Below are 10,843 nucleotides of genomic sequence, written 5' to 3'. Positions count from 1 at the left end.
ACCCTTTACCCATGATCTCTAGTTGTAGTCCCATCCAACCTCAGGGGGAAAAGCCTGCATTCATTTACTCTATCTATATACCCCATAATTTTGTATACCTCTATCAAATCTTCTCTCAATCTTCAACATTCCAAGGAATAAAGTCCTAAACTATTACAACTCAGGTCTTCCTTGTAAATTTTCCCTGCACTCTTTCAACCTTATTTACATCTGTCCTGTAGATAGATGACCAAAATTGCATACAATAAACCAAATTAGGTCTCACCAGTATCTTAGACAATTCCACCATAACATCCCATTTCCTGTTCTCAGTACTTTGATTTATGAAGGCCAATATACCAAAACCTTTCTTTATGACCCAGTCTACCTGTGCCACCACTTTCAATGAATTATGGACCTGCACTCCCAGATTCCTTCGTTCTACCACACCCCTTGGTGCCCTTCTATGTAAGACCTCCCATGGTTGGTCCTACCAAAGTGCAACACTTTGCATTCATCCTTACTAAATTCCTTCTCATAATTTTCAGCCCATTTTTCCAGCTCACCCTGATCCCACTGCAAGCTCTGATGGTCTTCTTTACTGTCCACTATTCCCTAGTTTTAGTGTCATACATAAATCTGCTGATCCAGCAAACCACATTGCCATTCAGATCATTGATAATAGATAACAAACAAATAACGGACCCAGCACTGATCCCTTGTACTCCACTAGTCACAAGTCTTCAACATTTGTATTTTTAAAAATTAATCTAAATATAAAACACAGCTTGATGTCCAGTGTTATAATTAAACAAAGCATTTAAGGCTATAACAAGATCACGTTGCAGTTTTAGAAGTTTTGATTTCATGAAAAACAAATGCAAGTTAAGATGGGCATAATTGTCATAATACTAATTGTTTACAATAAACTATAAAACAACTCGTTGCCATTAATAACCAACCTTTCTGAAAACTGAATGGATGCAACTTCACACACAAAATAAAACTTGATTTATTACCACCAAACATCAGACAAGCTGAGATAATTATGTTATGATAAGCAAAACTGATCTGTTCAAGGACATATCACAAAATTCAATGAGATGCTCTCACCGAAACAACAGTTTGAAGGACATGGAGGACAATTATATTAATCCTTAAATCCAATACTTCAGGATTTAGGAACATGTCCACAATCAATAGCTTTCACAAGAAAAGCTTTCTGCATTATTTGATCATCTATTTAAGTAGAAAACTCAATTTTAGAATGAGGAGGGGGTGGGTCTACAAATAAAATTTGTTGCGCAAGGTTTCACACCATGAAATTGTGAGTATTTAAACAAGAGGGAAGTGTAGTCCGTAGTGCTGTTCCCTCATAGCTCCAGACACCAGGTTCTGATCCTGATCTCTGACACTGTCTATATGGAGCTTGCACTTTCTTCCTATTACCACATGGAATTCCCACAGGAACTTGGATTTTTATGGGGATTGGCAAGTCAATTGGCACAACAAATTGTCCCTAGTGTGTAAGGGAGTGGTAGAATTTAGTGTTAGTTAGGTGGGGTTGTGTGAGTGTAGCTGATGGAAATTTGGGGGAATAAAATTGGCCTGGTTGTCAGCTTAATGTCTATGTTCTGGGTGATCTTAATGTCATTAAGATGCAGAGTCACAAAGAAATACAGCACAAAAATAGGTCCTTCTGTCCATGGAATTTGCTCTGACCTTCAACCCCCATTTTACATAAATTCAGCCTTCATCGCTCTTCAATGCATGCCCCATTCTACCTCTCACCTACATGCAGGGATCATTTACAGAAACAAGTTGACCTACCAAGCTGCCCTCTCTCTCTCTCCTCTCTCTGGAAAGCAAATTACTGGCAAGCATCTCAAGTAAACACAGGGAGGGAGAGTGTGCAAACTTCACACAGACAATACCAGAGATCCAGATTGGACCCGGGTTTCCAGCACTGTGAGGCAGGAGCTCTGCTGGCTGTGCCACTGTGATGTATACCAGCACTAGAAACACAGACACACAAGATACAGGAGGAGCAGTCGCCCCTCAACGTGCTTCATCTTTCACCAAAAGCATCCAGTCTTAGTCCCAATACCACTTTGCCCATTCTCCACCTATATCCCATGATTCCCTTCATTGTGCCTGTGCACAACTACATATATATTAAATAAATACACACACACACACACACACACACACACACACACACACACAGGAGATGGCTTTAACTGGCGTGTGTGTGTGTGTGTGTATATGAGAGTGAGTGAGTGGGGAGAGGGGAAGGAGTGTGGAGAAAGAGGGAGGGAAGGGGAGCAGGAGGAGAGAGAGGAGGAGGAGAGAGGGGGAAGAGGAGAGAGGGAGGGGAGGGGGAGAGGGAGGAGGGGGGAGGGAGAGGGGAGGGGGAGAGAACAATGTGCATTCATAGGCAACAGCGCATGCACAGACAACAGATCAATACATAGTGCTAAGAGGGGGAAGGTCATTGCTCTAAAAGAATTAGATCCATACATTACACTTCCTCCCCCTTTTGATTACTGGGTATCCATTTATCTTCAGGGTAATCAATTGCTAGGACTTCCTGTCTATTGAAGCTCCTAGCTGCTTCATTTGGAAATTGGTTGAGCTGTTTATTCTGCACTTCCCTCCAAGGTCTGGTTTCAGGAGTCTATCTGAGATCTCAGATTCCTGCTCATGAACAGCATTGCAGGTGTTTCATTTGTTATCACATGAACAGAGTTCCGAAACACAAAACGTTTTTTTGCCCGCATCATGCTGTAGAGGAATATCCTCCTTGTCTATTGCTTTAATTGACTTCTTGAAGGTTTGGATAAACATTTCAGCTAACCCATTCATTGCTGGGTGGTGAGGAGCTGACTTGAAATGTCCGATAACAATGAAATCTACAGATGATGGAAATTCAAGCAACACACACAAAATGCTGGTGGAACACAGCAGGCCAGGCAGCATCTATAGGAAGAAGCACTGTCAACGTTTCAGGCTGACACTTATCCTTCTAAGTGGAACAAGTGCTACACCTGCCCTTACACTTCCTCCTTCACCATCATTCAGGGCCCCAGACAGTCCTTCCAGGTGAGGCGACACTTCACCTGTGAGTCAATTGGTGTGATATACTGCATCAGGTGCTCCAGCAGCTGCGGCCTTTTATATATTGGTGAGACCCCATGCAGACTGGGAGACCGTTTCGCTGAACAGCTATGCTCTGTCCACCAGAGAAAGTGGGTTCTCCCAGTGGCCACATATTTTAATTCTACGTCTCATTCCTATTCTGATATGTCTATCAGAATGCCTCCTCTACTGTCAAGATGAAGACACACTCAGGTTGGAGGAATATCGTCGGGTAGCTTCCAACCTGATGGCATGAACATTGGCTTCTCTAACTTCTGTTAATGCCCCTCCTCCCCTTCTTACCCCATCTCTGATATATTTAGATTTTTTCCCCCTCCTTTTTTCCCTCTTTCTCTGCCCATCACTCGGCCTGCTCTCCCCTCCCCCTTTCTTTCTCCCTAGGCCTCCTTTCCCATGATCCTTTCCCTTCTCCAGCTCTGTATCCCTTTTGCCAATCACCTTTTCAGCTCTTGGCTTCACCCCACCCCCTCCGGTCTTCCATCATTAAGCATTTCCACCTCTCTCTCCTACTTTCAAATCTCTTACTATCTGTCCTTTCAGTTAGTCCTGACAAAGGGTCTCGGCCTGAAACGTCAACAGTGTTTCTTCCTTTGGATGCTGCCTGGCCTGCTGTGTTCCACCAGCATTTTGTGTGAAATGTCTGATGTCATTCAGAGAGTCAAAATTCTTCTTATGTATATTGTGGTCCATTGTCAGTCATAATTTGCCTGGTATGCCATTTATGGTGACGGTAGAGCAGAATCAGTCTTTGCTAAGGTGGTTGACTTCACTGGTATAATCTCCAGCCACTTCAAATGAGCATCCACAGCAATCAAAATCAAGGAGTCCATGAATGGCCCAGCAAAGTCAGTATGTACTCTTTGCCTTGGTGACGACCACCAATCCCACAAGGGTAACAGTGCCTGGGAGGGTGCATTTTGAACTTTTTCGCATCCTGAACGGCTTTTGGCCAACTCTTTGATCTGTTCATCTTTTCCCTTCTCAAACACCTTTTCATTAGCATCAAGCAGCTGTGACAGTCTCTGGTTAGTGCTACCATTTGGGCTGCAGTTGCCTGTTGATGCCTCACTGAGAACTTTGACTGAGTGCCAGTCTAGTTGGATTTTTCTCAACCATTCACATCCAAAAAGTGCTGGCCCTCCAGTTTTCAATATGTATAGCTCTAGTTGTTGTGTTTGGCCTCCATATGTCACTTGCACTTTGCCCTTAAGGGACACCTTTTTGTTTGCATAGATCTTTAGCATCACTGAGGTCGTCTCTAATGGTATCTTACAAAACAGTCCATTGTAGTCAGCCTCTGGAATTATGGACAAAGCTGACCCTGTATCCAGCTCCATTTTCAGTTTTACACCAGGCACATCTCTAACAATGTATATTATATTGCGATCTGCTTCAATAATACTATGCAATTCTAGGCATGACAGTTTTCCTTTGTCAGGCTGTACGTTGTCTGATTCTGTTTTACATTCAGTAACTTTATGCATTTGTTTAATTTTGCGTTTGAGACCTTTCGCTCTGTTGTGCTTTTTGTCTGCCTTGAAGACTCTCTGTATGACCTTGTCTGTGACACTTTCTCCACTCTTTTTCTCTAACCCAATAGTCACTTGCATCATGGGAGGATTTGCCACATTAACAACATTTTCTTATCTTTTTGCACCATTCAGGGACATTTTGTACATTTCACATTCTAACCTTTTCTGTAGTTCTGCTGAATCCTTTGCCGCAGTCTCTAATGATATTGTAATGGTCAATGCCTGTTCTAAGGTTAGGTCTCTTTCGTATAGTAGCCTCTTTTGAATGCTTTGACTGTGCATACCACATACAAACCTGACCCTTAATGCATCAGAAAGTCCAGCTCTAAAGACACAGTACTGAGAAAGTTTGTGCAGTTCTGCAATGTATTCAGCAATGCTTCTATTTTTTCACTGGTTCCTTTTGTAAAATCTAAATCTCCCAGCTATTACCAATGGCTTAGGGCTCAAGGGATTTTGTAAAATTGTAACAACGTCATTGAATGTCTTGCTTGCTGGCTTTGCAGAGGTTACTAAGTTGCGTCAGAAACCGCACGTCCCTGCACCCAATAAGCTAGAAGTGCAGGGGCTTTCTTTTGCTCCTCCATGTTATTCGCATTACAATACAGTTCAACCCTCTTGATATATGACTCCCATCCTTCATTAGAGCTATTAAATTCATCAACTTTTCCAACTCAAGCTATCAACACATTATTTTCACCTTAAATTCAGAGAGTCTTTCACTGTTACTCACACGTTCCTTCGGCTTTCCCGGGCTCTTTAATTTTCACTGTTTCATCTCATAACTGTTGGTGCAGTTTGTGATATTTTCGGACATTCAGGTTCATACTCATTGCCAGTTTGTTGTGTCCATGCACAACTAAATATTGAGTAAATAAATGTAGCCATGCGTGCGATGGGCGTAACTAGTGTATTGACATTGCAGCAAGGGAGAGAGAGAAAGCAATGTGCAGGTGTAGACAACAGATCAATACATAGTGCTGGGGAGGGAGTCATTGCTCTAAAAGAAATAAATCCATACATTACACCTTTGAAGCTTAAATATCTATTAATCTCTTCCTTGAATAGACTCAATAACTCTACTTCCACAACTGTCTGAGTGGAGAATTCCAGAAGTTGACAATGCTTTTAGAGAAGAAAACGTTCCTCATCTCCATTGAAAAAACTAATTACTTGTTTTGAAGGTGTGCCCTCTAGTTCTAGATACCTCCAATGAAGAAATATCTTCTTTGCTAACAATCTATCAACCCCCCCAACCCCCCAGAATTTGTCTTCTCATTCTTGTGATGTAACAGAGGGTGTAGGTTAAAAGTTCAAGGGAGAAGGTTGAAGGGAGATGCTCGGGGCAAGTTCATATTTGAAAGCACCAAGGAGCCTCCAGCACGCTCCCCGGGAAACAGATACAGTATATGAACTCAAAGGGAATGGAGGGCTATGGATTATTTGCAGGCAGGTGGCATTAGTTTCATCAGGCATCATAATTTGCATAGAGATCATGGACCCAACGGCCTCTTCCCCTTATGTAACACAATATGTGCTACGTATATTTTTCTATAATAGTAGGCAGCCATCGATCCCAGGGAATTCTGGGTTTGTGCCTCTGGTGGACTGTGTCCTCTCCAGGGTGCGACCCTGGATGGGAAGATTTGACGAATCAGCTGTTGCCCATGTGGTGGTTTTCCCCTCTCCACATCACTGAAGTAGTCCAAGGAAAGGGCAAGTGCTGATACAGCTTGGCAAAAGCATCATCACAGAGACTGTCAGAGTAAAGTTGCAAGCAACAGCAAACTGCCCTAGAGACCCCAGCCCAGGATTTCTTCCTCGGGGTTTACTCCCGAATCCTTTCCCATGGGTGGGTATGGACTCAAGGCAGCAGAGGTTTAAAGTCAGAGTTTTCCTTCTCCTACACCCCATTTTCTATACTCAGTGGATATTGACAAACTGCTCAACCTTGCTTCATCCATCAACTCCTTCATTTCAGGGATCAGCCAACTTGCACTGCTGCCGATGTAGCTACTGTATATCCTCAAATGCAGAGACGAGTTGTGGCCTGCACATTACCATCCACCAACGAGTAATTAAGAAGGCAAGGGAATGTTGGAATTTATTCCAAAAAGAGTAGATCACAAGTGTATCCACAGCCCGAATGGGTTTTGCTGAGACCATATATGGAGTTAAGAATGAGAGGAGATATTAATGGAACAAGAATCTGAGAAAGTTAATGCCATTTGACATGTTAGAGGAATCTAAAACTCGAAGGCATTATCTCAACGAAGAAAAGTAATCACCTACTTCTGAGCTGAGATCTGCATGTCTTGGTTATTCTCTAACCCAGAGATGAATCACTAAGCATACCCAAATCTGAGATGAATAATTCTTTGTGCCGTAGATTAAAGATGATGAGGAATCAGACAGAAAAGTGAATTTGAGATTGATGGCTAAATCTGCCAAGACCTTATTGAATGAAAGTACTGGATGGTCTGTTTTGACTCCCACTTATAATATTCATCAGCATGCTGACAAATCAAAGGTCATATCCAAAGAGAACCCATGATTAAGGGGTCCTTCCTATTCATGAGGTGGCACGCTGTGTAGAGGTTAGCACAATGCTTTGCAGTACCAGTCACCTGGGTTCAATTTCTGCCACTGCCTATAAGTTTGTTTATTCTCCATGACTGTATGGGTTTCCTCCAGGTGCACTGATTTTCTCTGCACAGTCCAAAGATGTACTGGTTGGTTCCTTAATTGGTCATTGTAAATTTTCCTGTGACTAGGCTAGGGTTAAATCAGGTGATTGCTGAGCAGCGTGGTTTCAAAAGGCCAGAAGGGCCTACTCCATGCTGTATGTCAATAAATAAACAAACATAAGATGCTGCAATGGTTTAAGAGGACATTATGCTTTTTTGCTGCATTTGTCAAGTTATAAAGTAATTGAGGTTCCCATATTCCAGAATTGTTGACATGGTAAAATAAATGTCCATCCAACAATTTTGGACTGACTTAAAGAGAAGTGACAACAGGAAAATAGCAATCATGAAACTACAATTCCATAGTGACTAGAGAGAAGATGTTTGACAAGAATTCACAAAATAATCCTATCTCCCAATGCAATAAGCATTGACATTTCTCTGAGTAATGGCACACATGGAATCTGATTTTTATTCATCTGGAAGCTGATATAGAATTAAGTTACCTTCCCTACTTTAATCTGTACCAAATGTTGCAGCTGCCATTGCACTGTAGTTTTGAATTAGTAAACCAAAAATGGAGAATTCCACTCCTATCATGGCATGCTGACACTGCAATATGAGTAAAAGGGCTCTAAAACAATACGGAGCATTTCTCAATGACACACGCACAAAATGCTGGCGGAACTCAGCAGGTCAGGGAACACCTATGTAAAAGAGTAAATAGTTGACGTTCCAGGCTGAGAATCTTTGTCAGGAGAATTTCTCATACCTGGATACACTAGCCATAGGAAAGGATGTTGCCCTGGCCGGAAGAGTCCAGAATACAAAGCATAGTCTCTGGTTAATGGATGGAGATGTAGGAGGGGTGTTAAGGGGACAGATTTTGAGGGTCTAAGACAAGTTTCCCCAGAGGATTATGAATCCTTGCAATTGTCTACCTCAAAGAGCTGTAAAATGCATACAGAATAGCCTTTTCTATTCTGACGTGAAGAGCCCATGTTACAGAAACACACACAAAATGCTGGATGATCTCAAAGGATCATGGAGTATCAACAGAAGGGAATAAACAGTGTTTCAGTTCTGCAGAAGGGGCTCAGCAGAATACATCGATTGTTTACTCCCCTTCATTGATGCTGCCTGACCTGCACAATGAACCATCTCACAGTACACTATTTTGCACTCATTTATCTATATAACTGTAAATGGTAGTATTGTAATGTACTGCACTGTACTGCAGCCTAACAACAAATCTTATGATATTTGAACCTGATTCCGATTCATTTTGTGTGTATTGTTCAAGATCTCCAACATCTGTAGAATCTCTTGTATCCGTAATACTCCAGGCAGTTCTCTGCTAGAGAATGCTCCTCTCATCATTTTTATAAACTGAAGTTGATTGAGCACAATGGAATAATATAGTTTCTAGCATACGCACATAGATATGCAGAAATGTGGGCACCAGCATCTTAAAATGCCAAATAAAATCATATTCCTGATTTGAAGAATAATACCTTTCTGGGTTCCAATGTACCAAGCAGGAAAGGACAGCAAAAAGATTATCCATGAACGGTAGAGTTAGTATGATGGACCATGAAGCCTGCTACTTGTTCTGTCCCAATGCTGCTCATTGAATGACGTACTTCAGAATATGACTGTCATGTGGCAGTACAGGCAGCGCATTAAAAACTTACAAGAGAGAAGCTGATAAAGTAAGCCATCAAACAATACTACTGGTAAACCAATTCATTCATTGAAAAATCCTTTTCTTTCCATTGTTAGTTTCGATTTGAATTAATACACATCAGTGCTCTGCTAATATACTGGACCAAGAAATTGTACACAAATGTTTGTGTTCTCTTATTTACAAACACATTTTTGACCTGGAATGATAAAATAATGTATTAAATAATTCATGGGAAAACGGGGCAAATGAGGAATTATCCTGAATTAATCAGTGCACTATTTACATCAAGATCTAGTGAATTAAAAAAGCCAGTGTTTTTCAGTACTGATAGCACATCTGTTATTGTTTTAAATGCCTTTCTTTAGAAATCTACAGAAATCACAAGCAGATTCTTTTGTAGGAAATTGCAATACATTTCCACAAAACCAGTCTCCAGTGAACAGGCACTAGATTAGTGAAATCAGAGTTTCAAACTTGAACCATCTGTACTTAAAACATCTTATGCCAGAACAGAAAGTGATACTTATAGATCACTGCAAGGAAGTTCAACGATATTTCAACAGTATCAGGAAGACTTGCATTTACATAATGCTGTTCACATTCTCAGACCATCCCAAAGCATTTTGCAGCCAGTGAAGTGCCTTTCAAATTGTTGTCACCATAGTAATGCAACAAACACAAATATATGGCGGGCAGATAATTTGTTTTAATGATGTTGATGTGAGATAAATATTGGCAGGACAGAGGGAATAATTTCCCCTGTTCTTTTCAAAAGGAGTATTTTGGGACTATTTTTTCCTCACTCTGGACATAAGACCATATGCTTGGCCTTAGCTGATTGTTTCATCTGAAGCACTAGCAATGGTAAATCACACACCAAGCATTGAAACATACACTCAGGCTGCATTTTGGCGGGGGGGGGGGGCGGGGGGGCTCAGATCTCTGGAGCAGGTAGAACAGCATACTGGTTCCAGACAATTGGACTAATGATCCAACAATGGGCATTCACTGGTGGAACTACTGTTTGCCATTAAAAGCTTATATGGCTCAACATCTCATATTCTGCGTGAGTAGCTTGCAACCCAATGGTATGAACAGTGAATTTTCCAATTTCAAGTAACCATCATCTCCAGTGCTTTACTTACACACACCCCTAGTTTTCTTCTCACGTTCATGTCTCCCATCTCCTCCACAGCCCTACTTCCCTCCATTGTGTTCCATCTACCCATTGTCCCCTCTTCTTTAGATTCTACCTAATAATATACCAAACTCTTTTCCCACCCTCACCTCCCTTTGTACTGCTAAATAATTGCAATCGCTCCTCTTCCCTCCCAGTCTTGTTTTGAAGAGCAATTGTGAGATATTGTACTTTGGGAGAACAAACAAGGGCAGTTCTTGCACAGTGAGTGGTAGGGAGTGCAGTGGAAGAGAGGGATCTAGGAACACAGATCCATATCCTTGGAAGTAGCATCACAAGTAGACAAGGCTGCAAAGAAAGCTTTCTGCACATTGAGTCCAAAAATTGGAACGTTATGTTGAAGTTGCACATGATGTTGGTAAGGCCTGACTTGTAGTATTGTGTCCATTGTTGTTGAGTGGCTCGCCGAGCTGGCTTGTTAGCTTGCAGATGTTTCGTTACCCTGCTAGGCAGCATTGTCAGTGCAACTTCAAAAGATGTGTGGGTGATCTACATCGTTCATCTTTCATGTGTCCTGTGGTGTGTGCGTGTGTGTGCCCGTCCATGTGCCATTTCTATTGGTTACCAATTATGCAATCTGCGATTGGTTCGTTAAAATCTG

Source organism: Hypanus sabinus, chromosome 10, assembly GCF_030144855.1.
Source record: "Hypanus sabinus isolate sHypSab1 chromosome 10, sHypSab1.hap1, whole genome shotgun sequence".
NCBI classification, from domain to species: Eukaryota; Metazoa; Chordata; class Chondrichthyes; order Myliobatiformes; family Dasyatidae; genus Hypanus; species Hypanus sabinus.
This window is presented reverse-complemented; position numbering follows the sequence as displayed.